The sequence below is a fragment of the Bos taurus genome, chromosome 16 (assembly GCF_002263795.3).
Source record: "Bos taurus isolate L1 Dominette 01449 registration number 42190680 breed Hereford chromosome 16, ARS-UCD2.0, whole genome shotgun sequence".
In the NCBI taxonomy this organism is placed as follows: Eukaryota; Metazoa; Chordata; class Mammalia; order Artiodactyla; family Bovidae; genus Bos; species Bos taurus.
In genome coordinates this window covers 21,327,397-21,341,183 of record NC_037343.1, presented here as the reverse complement: position 1 = coordinate 21,341,183, position 13,787 = coordinate 21,327,397, and the positions used below count along the sequence as shown (strand labels likewise).

The 13,787-nt window shown below is 36.9% G+C and overlaps 1 protein-coding gene across 5 annotated transcripts in view; it reads right to left on the bottom strand.

Moving 5' to 3' along the window:
- Positions 1 to 13,787, bottom strand: part of SPATA17 (spermatogenesis associated 17) — a 265,096-nt gene that overhangs the window by 49,747 nt on the left and 201,562 nt on the right. Inside the window, exon 10 of one of the 5 annotated variants that reach the window (XR_009490826.1) lies at positions 12,214 to 12,295. The exons of the other annotated variants lie outside the window; for them this stretch is intronic. The gene's annotated coding sequence lies outside the window, so the exon portion shown is untranslated. The remainder of the gene's footprint in view (positions 1 to 12,213; positions 12,296 to 13,787) is intronic. 5 annotated transcript variants of the gene reach the window in all.

The following is a 13,787-nucleotide window of genomic DNA, read 5'->3' as shown; positions in this document are numbered from 1 at the left end:
TTTTTCTTTTTTTTGCCATATTGCCCTTTCTGAGCATTTTAACAATGCTTGCCATAAGCAAGTCTATATAAGAAAGCATACTAAAATGCAGATGCGGTAGTCAATGGAAATTAATATATTTTATAATGCCAACTCCCTTTACAAGCTTTGGGAAAAATTATACACACATTTACTAGTCTATGTATAATACTAATGTCTATATTTGAACTAAAATTATTAAAGATGATGATCTATTTAGTGTCCTTTTCCCCAACCTAATCAAATTAAGAAAGCAATGTGAATTTCCTCACAAGCTATTTCATACTCAGATGCCCTTGAACTTTACAGGGTCTGGACAAAAAAACATGTGCTGGTAAAATACTTTGGTATTCAAAATACTAAGAAATGTTTATTTGCTTTTGCCATACAAAGTACAATTTATTACAGAACACTTACATATAACTCCTCATTTATTTAAAGTTTATAAGTTAAAGATTTTCATTTATAAAATTGGCATATAATACATAAAAGAATTTCTTCTCAATATTTAACACATTATTTCATTATTTTTGAACAATATAAAAATTAAAGATTGAGAAGATATAAAAATAGAAAATTTTAAATAATTATAGCCTTTGATTATACTGTTGGCATAATCATGCAACATAAGAGAAGGAAGTCTTTTGAATAAAGTTAAATTCAACTGTCTATTATTGTATTGACTTACAGAACTTTTGTTCTGCAAGTAAGAATTTATCAGAAACAAAGTGAAATCAAGTATTTCTCACCATGGCCAATATATAATAACTGCTGATTAGTTGATATCTCTTTTGAAATTGTACTTTTAAAGCTAAACCATTAATATATGTTCTATTCACAGTACATAAATTATATAAAGTTGATACTTACAAACACTTGATAAACTCAGACCTGTTATGTAGGTAACTATTCTTTTTTTTTTAATATAAATTTATTTATTTTAATTGAAGGCTAATTACTTTACAATATTGTATTGGTTTTGCCATACATCAACATGAATCCGCCACGGGTGTACACGTGTTCCCCATCCTGAACCCCCCTCCCACCTCCCTCCCCGTACCATCCCTCTGGGTCGTCTCAGTGCACCAGCCCCAAGCAACCAGTATCACGCATCAAACCTAGACTGGCAATTCGTTTCATATATGATATTATACAAGTTTCAATGCCATTCTCCCAAATCATCCCACCCTCTCCCTCTCCCACAGAGTCCAAAACACTGTTCTATACATCTGTGTCTCTTTTGCTGTCTCACTTATAGGGTTATCATTACCATCTTTCTAAATTCCATATATATGCGTTAGTATACTGTATTGGTGTTTTTCCTTCTGGCTTACTTCACTCTGTATAATAGGCTCCAGTTTCATCCACCTCATTAGAACTGATTCAAATGTATTCTTTTTAATGGCTGAGTAATACTCCATTGTGTATATGTACCACAGCTTTCTTATCCATTCATCTGCTGATGGACATCTAGGTTGCTTCCATGTCCTGGCTATTATAAACAGTGCTGCGATGAACATTCGGTTACTGGTACTGGCACAAAGACAGAAATATAGATCAATGGAACAAAATAGAAAGCTCAGAGATAAATCCATGCACCTATGCACACCTTATCTTTGACAAAGGAGGCAAGAATATACAATGGATTAAAGACAATCTCTTTAACAAGTGGTGCTGGGAAAACTGGTCAACCACTTGTAAAAGGATGAAACTAGAACACTTTCTAACATCATACACAAAAATAAACTCAAAATGGATTAAAGATCTAAACGTAAGACCAGGTAACTACTCTTATGAAAGTGAAAGTCACTTAGTCATGTCCGACTCTTTGAGACTCCACGGACTATATAGTCCATGGAATTCTTGAGGCCAGAATCCTGGAGTGGGTAGCCATTCCCTTCTCCAGGGGATCTTCCCAACCCAGGAATTGAACCAGGGTTTCCTGCATTGCAGGGGGATTCTTTACCAGCTGAGCTACCAGGGTAGCCCACTATTCATATAATGTTGGTCAAATTATTATTCTATTTCACAAATCATTTTCATAAGAAATATAAAATATATTCAGCATAAGAAAGGATAAAACAAGTATAAAACTATTAAGCATTCACAGCCTTAAGTTTGAAGTAGTGCAGGTTTGGTTTTGATGTGAACAGGCTAAAATAGTTTACTGCAGTATTAAAATGTCTTGCATCTATTAGCAACTTGATGATTAATATGAATTATTAATAGAAAACATCCCTAAATTAAGCTTGATAGAGTAAAAGAGTTCCAAACAAATCAAAATCTTCCAGAGGTAATTCATACTGTCTTTTTAACAAATAATACACAGAATGGTCTTGACTTTATTCAGTGTTATTAAGTAAAATTTTGACAAGTATGTATTCACTTTTCTTAGGAAAACAAAGGCAAAGTAAGAATTGTTTTATATTGAAAAGTCACATAAGAACTCCACTTTATCATAGATGTAATATTAACACATCTGTCATCTAAAAATGACAGAATGATCTCTGTTTATTTCCAAGGCAAACCATTCATATCACAGTAATCCAAGTCTATGCCCCAACCAGTAATGCTGAAGAAGCCAAAGTTAATGGTTCTATGAAGACCTACAAGACTTTCTAGAACTAACACCCAAAACAGATGTTCTTTTCATTATAGGGGACTGGAATGCAAAAGTAGGAAGTCAAGGGCTACCCGGAGTAACAGGCAAATTTGGCCTTGGAGTACAAAACAATGCAGGTCAAAGTTAACAGGATTTTGCCAAGAGAATGCACTGGTCATAGCAAACACCCTCTTCCAACAACACAAGAGAAGACTTTACACATGGACATCACCAGATGGTCAACACTGAAATCAGACTGATTATATTCTTTGCAGCCAAAGACAGAGAAGCTCTATATAGTCAGCAAAGACAAGACTGGGAGCTGACTGTGGCTCAATCACGAACTCCTTATTGCCAAATTAAGACTTAAATTGAAGAAAGTAGGAAAAACCACTAGACCATTCAGGTATGACCTAAATCAAATCCCTTATAATTATACAGTGGAAATGACAAATAGATTCAAGGGATTAGATCTGATCCACAGAGTGCCTGAAGAACTATGGACGGATTTTCATGACATTGTACAGGAGGCAGGGATCAAGACCATCCCCAAGGAAAAGAAATGCAAAAAGGCAAAATGGTTGTCTGAGAAGGCCTTATAAATAGCTGAGAAGAGAAGCTAAGCTAAAGGCAAAGGAGAAAAGGAGAGATATATTTATTTGAATGCAGAGTTCCAAAGAATATCAAGGAGAGATAAGAAAGCCCTCCTCAGTGATCAATGCAAAGAAATAGAGGAAAACAATAGGATGGGAAAGACTAGAGATCTCTTCAAGAAAATTAGAGATACTATGGGAACATTTCATGCAAAGATGAGCACAATAAAGGACAGAAATGGTATAGACCAACAGAGGCAGAAGATATTAAGAAGATGTAGCAAGAATATACAGAATGACTATACAAAAAAGATCTTCATGACCCAGATAACCATGATGGTGTGATCACTCACCTAGAGCCAGACATCCTGGAATGTGAAGTCAAGTGGGCCTTAGGAAGCATCACTATGAACAAAGCTAGTGGAGGTGATGGAATTCCAGTTCAGTTCAGATTAGTTTAGTTCAGTCGCTCAGTAGTGTCCGACTCTTTGGGACCCCATGGACTGCAGCACACCAGGCCTCCCTGTCCATCGCCAACTCCCGGAGTGTACTCAAACTCATGGAATTTCAGTTGAGCTATTTCAAATCCTAAAAGATGATGCTCTGAAAGTACTGCACTCAATATGCCAGCAAACTGGAAATTTCAGAAGTGGCCACAGGACTGGAAAAGGTCAGTTTTCATTCCAATCCCTAAGAAAGGCAATGCCAAGAATGTTCAAACTACCACACAATTGTACTCATCTCACGTACTAGCAAAGTAATGCTCAACATTCTCCATGTGAGACTTCAATAGGATGTGAACCGTGAACTTCCAGATGTTCAAGCTGGATTTAGAAAAGGAAGAGAAACCCGAGATCAAATTGCCAACATCTGCTGGATCATTGAAAAAGCATGAGAGTTCCAGAAAAACATCTACTTTTGCTTTATTGACTATGCCAAAGCCTTTCACTGTGTGAATCACAACAAACTGTGGAAAATTTTTCAAGAGATGGGAATACCAGACCACCTGACCACCTGAGAAATCTGTCTGGAGGTCAAGAAGCAACAGTTAGAACTGGACATGGAACAACAGACTGGTTCCAAATCCAGAAACAGTATGTCAAGGCAGTATATTGTCACCCTGCTTATTTAACTTCTATGCAGAGTACATCAAGCGAAATGCTGGGCTGGAGGAAGCACAAGCTAGAATCAAGATTGCTGGGAGAAATATCAATAACCTCAGATACACAGATGATACCACCCTTATGGCAAAGAGCAAAGAACAAAAGAGCCTCTTGATGAAAGTGAAAGAGGAGAGTGAAAAAGTTGGCTTAAAGCTCAGCATTTAGAACACTAAGATCATGGCATCTGGTCCCATCACGTCACAGCAAATAGATAGGGAAACAGTGACAGATTTTATCTTTTTGGGCTTCAAAATCACTGCAGATGGTGACTGCAGCCATGAAATTAAAAGACACTTGCTCCTTGGAAGGAAAGCTACGACCAATCTAGACAGCATAATAAAAAGCAGAAACATTACTTTGCCAACAAAGATCCGTCTAGTCAAAGCTATGGTTTCTCCAGTGGTCATGTATCCATGTGAGAGTTGGACTATAAAGAAAGCTGAGTGCTGTAGAATTGATGCTTTTGAACTGTAGTTTGGAGAAGACTCTTGAGAGTCCCTTGGACTGCAAGGAGATCCAACCAGTCCATCCTAAAGGAAATCAGTCCTGAATATTCATTGGAAGGACTGATGTTGAAGCTGAAACTCCAATACTTTGGCCACCTGATGCAAAGAACAGATTCATTGGAAAAGACCCTGATGCTGGGGCAGATCGAAGGCATGGGAAGAAGGGGATGGCAGAGGATGAGATGGTTGGATGGCATCACCGACATGATGGACATGAGTTTGAGTAGGCTCCAGGAATTGGTGATGGACAGGGAAGCTTGGAGTGCTGAAGTACATGGGGTCGCAAAGAGCTGGAAACGACTGAGTGATTGAACTGAATATTATTATGCTAGCCTGAAATGATTATGAGTAGGAGCTATCTTTTATGTAAAAGATTATGAGTAGGAGCTATCTTTTATGTAAATATTCTTTATTTAGCAATTTAGCTTTGGATATTAATGCATGATACTTTATACATTTCTTATGCTGACATATGTTTAGCTAATATAGATTATGATATGAATGTTAGTCATCATTAATAATATTTCTAGAAACCTATTAGTTTCCAAGAGCTTGGAAATTAATGGTTAAGTATTTTAATTCATTTTTTTCTGCTTCCAACCATATGGTTAGGGCCTATTCAAATTTTCAAACTGTTATTATGATTTAGTAGGTGTTAACCTCCCAATGTTCCATTAAGTTCCTATCCATCATGGGGGCTAGTTAATTAGCCTAAAGAAAAAATTTCCACTTCCAAGAAATCTTATGGTTAGAGCCTTAAGAAGATCCTTTTCATTTCTACCATCAATAGTAGATGGAAGAATTGGTTAGATGCAGGAAGAAAATTGCAAACAAAAACTACAGTGCTAATGTCTACATTTGGGGTTGGAAGTGAAAGTCATCATGAAGAGATCTGAAGCTCAGACAGATAGACCAGCCATGTCTGTTGAAGATTTCAAATATCAGATAAAATTTTCAGTCCCAGTAAATTTCTCTAGAACTCCTCCTCACTTATTTTTGACTTTACCTCAAGAATTAAAGTTGGATTCCTTTTCAGATCATTTTTTTTAAATCAAAGGATATGTTTCTCTTTTTAAGAGAGTCAGGATAATGAATGGAGGACACAAAATTGCTGAGCTACAGAAACAAAGGCTAAGCTTTATATGGGTTCTGCAAAGACTCACTGCAGTCAGGACCTCTAGGCTATGTGCAGAAAATGACTAAACAGTAACCTCAGTTACAAAAAAAATTTGGAGACCAGAAAGGGGAGCTCTCAGATCCTGCAATTACAGCAGAGCCCAACAGGAAGAAAGAAGACCCTTCCTCTTTTCTGGCAAGGACTCAGTCAATGAAAAGGGTCGGGCGCTTTGTCTACTACAGCCCTCCTGCCTCCCTTTCCCTCCTTAGAAGCATTCTCCTCCTGTGCCATGGGTGGACTTGCGTGTGGCTCACCATTTTTTGTAGATCCTGAATTGCAATTCTTTGCTGATCCCAAATAAACCCATCTTTGCTGGAAAATATCTGGCAGTCTGTCTCAGGTTAACACATGCAAAGAAGAGTTGTAAGAGGCAATACCAGGTTAGAACTGTAAGTTTTCATCTCTTCCATTATTAGTATTGGAGATCTAGGGAATTAGTTCAAGTGAATTGGGCTGCCTTCTAAATGAAACCTAGAAAGAGGCCTTGATTCAAAGAGATAAAAGAACCAAATCCACCAGCTCCTTATGTTGGCAAACAATGAATGTGTTTAGTGTTCTTCAAACAGGAAAAGGATCATGTTGATGTTCAATTGTTAAATCGTGTTTGACTCTTCTGCGACCCCATGAACTATAGCCCACCAGGCTCCTCTGTCCATGGAATTTCCCAGACAAGAATACTAGACTGGGTTGCAATTTCCTCCCCCAGGAAATCTTCCCGACCCAGGGGTTGAATCCTCATCTCCTGCATTGCAGGTAGATTTTTTTTTTTTTACCATGGAGCCACCTGGGAAGCCCAGGAGAAGGAAAAGAGGGGGAAAAATGACAAAAGACTATGGTAAGAAAAACAGAGTTGGATGAAAACCAGGTATCTGAAAGCCATCAATTATAGCAACCTGAAGAAAAATTTAAGTGTTGGAAAATATTTGCAAACTTCAACCAACTCCTAAAAAATACAGATTCTGTAATATACAGCCAAAGACAAAAGGATAAAGAGGCTAAAATAAGAGGACTATATATCCATAAAAACAACTAAGTCAGAGATATTAGGTCACGAGAGTAAATAAACTAAGATTACAATAGAAGAATTAAAATTCACTTTAGAGGTAATAATTGGCTATTCAAAGTTGAAGGAATGGTAAAAATTGTATTTTAGAATAAAGAAAATATTGTTTTTTAAAAAAGCACCCCCTCGTGGGTGTGTACACACACACACACACACACACAATCACTCTTGTCTCAGACACATTTTTTGTAACAGTAATTGATAGAAGATCATAAACTAATATTTATAGAGTTAAGAGAAAAAGGCTGTGAGCCCAGTATCTTATATATACACTGTCACTTTATAAATGGAAGCAATAGAAAGGCATTCTTATATAGTGCATTAATTAGGATTAGATTTAGCTGTAACTGTTAGAAAGCCCCCAATTAACAATGACTTAAACGAGAGAGTTTTCTTTCTCATTTACACAAAAGTGCAGGGTTGGTGTGATACTCCACAGTGAAAGGGGCCCAGCATTCTTTTATATGACGGCTCTATCTTTCATGGCCATGTTGATCCAAGGATTACAATATGATTGAAGATGTCAGTCAATCTCTAGCTACCAAACCCTCCAGAAGGAAGAAATGAAAAGAATGACATTTTTCTTTAAAGGGAGGCAGTCTACCATAGGACCTACAAATCTTGCTGAATGTGCTGAAATCACGAAGTCTGGATAATTCTTTACCCAGTGTGAGGGTCACTTCTCAGTATTAGGAATATGCAGCTGTCCACCCTGAGAAATTATACCTCTGTATATACGTGCAGTCCTGCAAAGCACCTGATCTCCCTCTAGATAGAGAAGTCTTGCTTATTGCTTCCCATGAAAGTGGTGGATTTCACACACATGGGGTTTCGTCCTGTGGCACACTGGATGAGCACGTGCAGGCACCACGGGGCTCTCTGTATCACCTGTGGGACTTGAGGCTCGGAGAACTAGCACAATTATGCTGAACTCCTTCTCCGCACTTGCTGTGAGGAGTGGTCTGTGACCTAGGAAGTTTGTGTCTTTTACATTTTATGGAGATCAAACCAGTCAATCCTAAAGGCAATCAACCCTAAATATTCATTGGAAGGACTGATGCTGAAGCTGAAGCTCCAGTACTTTGGCCACCTGATGTGAACAGCTGACTCACTGGAAAAGACCCTGATGCTGGGAAAGATTGAGGGCAGGAGGAGAAGGGGGGCAACAGAGGATGAGATGGTTGGATGGCATCACCGATCAATGGACATGAGTTTGAGCAAGCTCTGGGAGATGGTGAAGGACAGGGGAGCCTGGGAGCTGCAGTCCATGGGGCTGCAAAGAGACGGACGTGACTTAAACCACTGAACAACAACAACAAATGGAATTTTATCAGACTAATTTATTAGCTTGCATAGATCTTCTTTGACGAGAGTTCTGCTTTTAGCTATCTTGCACACCATCAGACTTTTTTATGTAGGGAGAGTTCTGAAAAATAATTCCTAGAGCAGAGCCCGTACTTTTACTTAGTTTCCATTTTCCAGTATCTAGTATCAGGACTACAATTAGCTTTAAGAGGTGGCGGATAAATGCAGCTTTAATCTCATACAATCATGTACCCAGCTATAAATCAGAGGTTCTGTTAGTACCTAATAGGGGTCAGCAAACTACAGCCCACTTTCTGATCCAAACCAGCCTACTTTCTAATTTTTAAATAAAGTTTTATTGGAACACAGTCAAGCCCATTCTTTTATGTATTGTCTGTGGTTGTTTTGTGCTATAAATGCAGACTAGAGTAGTGGTAACATAGACCATATGACCTTCAAAACCTAAGATATTTGTCATTTGGCTCTTAAAGTAATACTGATATCAGTAATAGCAATATGATATAGATATCATAAGCAAGGACATAGAAGATGACTTGAACAATCTTCAGGAGATTGGTAAATATGTACCACTGTATCCAACAATTGCAGAAAGGATATCTTTTTTAATGCACTTGGAACATTTGCCAAAATCGACCACATCTTGGACCATAAAGCAACTCTCAACAAATTTCAGAAGATTAAATTCAGAGAATGGTCTTTGACCACAGGTAAGTTGTTAAATTATTCATATTTGTATAAAGATTATTTATATTTGCATAATTATACAATTATTAAATTGCAAATTTAAAAAAAACTAGAAAATCTCCAAATGTTAAATAATTCAACTATATGTAAATAAAGCATGAGTCAAAATAAAAAATATTTTTAAATTTGTGATGAAAACTTGTGAGATGTCACAAAATCCATGTTTTGAAAATTAAGGCATTATGGTACTATATTATATATATATATATTTCTTCATGTCATATCAAAGGACATAGCCTATGAACTTTAATGCCTCTGCTTTATTGAACTGTCTTAAATATTGAGGCAGTACTCTGTACATTGAGGGTGCTCAATAGTTGCTTTGATGAACTTTGAACATTAAAACAAGTCTTAATTATTTAGAAATTATAGTCATGCCTGAGAAATAACTGATTCCCTTTTGTAGATAAGGTAAAAGCCTTTATGCAAGGTTTTCTGAGTTGAACTGCAGATTTATGCAGAGTGATTTAACTGGGAATATAGATATCTTTGGTTTAATGCTTCAAAATGCTTGACTCAGTGCAAAATGTAGACATCTTATAAAACAATGCTGGATGATAAACAGAGAGTGATCCTCCCCTAGCAATAAACTAACATCTATGTATTAATTTCATAGAAACTCTTGATGGAATTTTAGTCACATAACCACAAACTATGATTTTCCTACATTGTATTACACATACGTTTGGGAAAATGATATACATAGGTATGCTTTATTACTACCTTTAGCAGGATTGGAACAGTATATCAACTTTTATTCCGGTGGTCCTTTTATTAGCTTCTTACCACTTGATCAGCTGATATCACTAATAATACATTTTTTTTTACAAACTAGAGTTTGCAAGTCCTGTCTTGAGACTATAATATTTCAAAAAACAGTCTAAGCTTTAGGGAAAAAACCAATTACAGAAAAGGCATTAAAAATGCCAAGCACCGGGCAGAAGCAATTCTGGATCAGTTTAAAAAAGTGATTGATGAAACCCTAATCCAAGCTGAAGGAACAGTTTCACGACAAGCTGTGACCATTCCACACACTTCATTAGCTGCCATAATTAGCCTGGTGTTTCAATTTGTTAGAACTGGTGGGGACAATTTTCCTCAGAATGCAAACATCAAAAAACAGGGCCCCTCAGACTTCAGAAGAGGCTGATGAGAGGCTTTTCTAGTCTCTGTTAACTAAAAGATTAATTATTGCTGATGGGAGGCTGTGCTGTGATTGTCAGTCTGTCTATGTGCATTACTTTTAGCATTAGAAGAAAGATATGGTTGACACCACACCACTCCATCAAGTAGCTCCACATTAGAGCACAAAGTCGGTTTTAATATCCAGGGTATTTTTGATTGATTTTTCTTCCTGTTTTCTGGGTCCAAGACTCACGCCTATTTATTTATATCAGAATTTGAAAATAGCCTCTAAAATATGGAAAATTTTGGTTCATGTACTTTGTCTCAAGTCATGCCTTCTTTTTCGAACCACAGATCAGCTCAAGAAGTGGCTTCATATAGTTCTACAATTTAGTGACAACTCTTAAGTGTGTTTATAAATTCTCTAAGACTGCATATGTTTTAACCAACATATTTTATTGTTGCTGTTGTTTAGTCACTAAGTCGTGTCTGACTCTTTTGTGGCCCCATCAACTGTAGCCCATTAGGCTTCTCTGTCCATGGGATTTCCTAGGCAAGAGTATTGGAGTGGGTTGCATTTCCTAACCAACTTACAAAGCCATGTTAATTTTACCTATCTTTATAAATATAGCACTATAATCTTATTCCTGGTTTAAAGAAATATACTCATTTCCCACAAAATAAATTCATGAAATCAAATTAAAAGAGTGGTAGGAACAGGACTACTACTTCGTTTATGCAGAACAAAAGTGATTTCTTTTGGTTCTTTGGCCATGGGCAAAGCTGATCCAGAGTCAAGAGTCTATACCTACACTGTCATTAAAAACTTCACCAAAGCCCTAGTTTAATCCCTTGGCTTTATTATTTAATTATTTATAGTAAGATAAATTGATGCTTTTGAACTGTAGTTTGGAGAAGACTCTTGAGAGTCCCTTGGACTGCAAGGAGATCCAACCAGTCCATCCTAAAGGAAATCAGTCCTGAATATTCATTGGAAGGACTGATGTTGAAGCTGAAACTCCAATACTTTGGCCACCTGATGCAAAGAACTGACTTATTGGAAAAAACCCCGATGCTGGGAAAGATTGAAGGCACAAGGAGAAGGGGATGACAGAGGATGAGATGGTTGGATGGCATCATTGATTCAATGGACATGAGTCTGAGTAAACTCCAGGAGTTGGTGATGGACAGGGAGGCCTGGCGTGCTGCAGTCCATGGGGTTGCAAAGAGTCAGACACGACTGAGCGACTGAACTGAACTGAATTATATGCAAAACCCCCCAAATTTCCACTCCACGTACCTTTTCTTTTAGATTCACTTCTTAGACCTAAAATGAGTGAGCTGGGAGGAGTGATTTAGTAGTTTAGTGGAGTGTGGAGGAAGCAACTAACGCCAAAGAACCTAGTGGTATTTTCAAATCCACTGAGTTGTAGTGAAAAAGTTTGAAAGTGAAAAAGCACAACAACATCAGATAAAAATGCTTGCTTGAGTTCTCAGCACCAAATTCTCCACAGGTTCCATGAAAACGAAGTTCCTTGTTAGACTAAATATTTGCTTAGCTATGTCATTTAGACCTACACAGTCCAATAGAAATACAATGTGGGCCATGTATGTCTAGTAGCCATATTAGAAATAATAACAAGATATAGGTGAAATTAATTATATGGCAATAAAAAATTTAAGCTAATATGTCTAAACAGTATACCTATATCATTAAAATATGAATATTTTATTCATAAAAATATGAATATTTAACCTTTTTTGCACTACATCTTTCAAATCCAGGGTCTTTTAGACTTACAGCACATCTCAAATTAGAGAAGGTACATTTCAAGTGCTTAACAGCTACACAGCTATCATATTGAACAATATAAATTTACAGCTTGTGGGGCTTACTTTCTCAGAGAGTAGTTCTTCTGCTCTTTAGTGAACAGAGCAATTCTGGAGTTCTATGGAATTACACACATAACACGTAGATCTATATGAACAGAAGCAATAGCAGCTGAATCAGTTCTTTACAGTGAAGAGTAAAAGTCCTTCTAACTTAATAAATGCACACTGCTGAAATGCATATAGATTATAAGAATTCTAACAATCAGTGAAGATAATGTAAGACTTAAGAAATCAACAGGCCATGCACATGACAGAGATCCAGAATAGACACACACAAGGCCATAAAGATAATGCCCATTACTTGGGTAGGGATGTATGATTATAATAAGAGCCACACTGGAATGAGAGCTGAAATTCTGCCAGCATGCATCAGTATGGGTATACTTGTTATTAACACGTCTTAGAAGTGCTTTCACTGTTTTCATATCTGTTACTAAATGGTTATGAACCCAAGCACTACCTCAAACCTCCTTCAAAATCCAGCAGTTAAATAGTTACTATATGCCCCAGCAGGAAGCCACAGGATTATTGTCCATTTTGATTGTTGAATGTCTGTGAGGTATAGCTAGGAAATAAATCCATTATTACTCATGCCTATAATACATACACAATTAGCTAAGCATATTGAACACAATTATTTATCCAGTAAACCTGTGGCTAATTTAGCCATATTGTTGTTTTTGATCTTCTCATCAAATTGCTTTTTAAAAAATTTTTAATTGGAGGGAAATTGCTTCTCTTTAAAACTTCAGAAAACATATTCAGAAACTAAATATCTAAATTTAGTAGCTCTAAACAGTCACAAAAACCATAAGGAAACTAATCTCAGTCGAGTCTGCCAAGCCATTTGCTACTCAAAAGCTATTATAAAGATTATTTCTTTTTGGATATTGCAGTGTGGAGAACCTTTTACTTCCATAATTCTAAATCTCTATTATTTAGACTTGATTTAATTTTTAAACAATAGAGGATATACCCAAAATAACACCTGTAGTTATACATAATATTCAAAATTGTGTTGAAGCATTCATCGTAATATCGTACCATAAAGAGACAGAGTCTCGAGGTTTAGAATATAAAACAGCACAGTAAATCCACAACCTCTAGAGCAGTGAAGTTGTCACCATTAGAAACATGAAGTAAATACAGCTGAGCACTTCTGCTGTTTGTGAAAGTACTTCAGAGAATGGGGCTCTTTGTCACAAAATTGGCTTGATTTGAGAAGTTAGAAATTAACCAAACTGTCATTGGCTCCATCCAAAGACTCTGCCTGGAATCATCTCCTAATGCACACATGAAGCCACATAGTACAGGGGAGAAGTCATGTAGCATGAGAATAAGTGCTGTTGATTTACGCCTTAGAACATAAAAGAAAAGAAATACTTCATCCTCTCCCAAATAGTTGATATTTTCTAACAAGTCACAAAGTAAACCACCGAGGCAACATTTCCTTTGAGTGACACAAGATGTTTCTGAGAGCAATCAACTGATGACTCTGATCTAGTATGTTCCTACATAATGACAGAAAAACTTCTGTGAGTCCTTTTCAGAAACCAGGTAGACTGCTTCCTGTCATC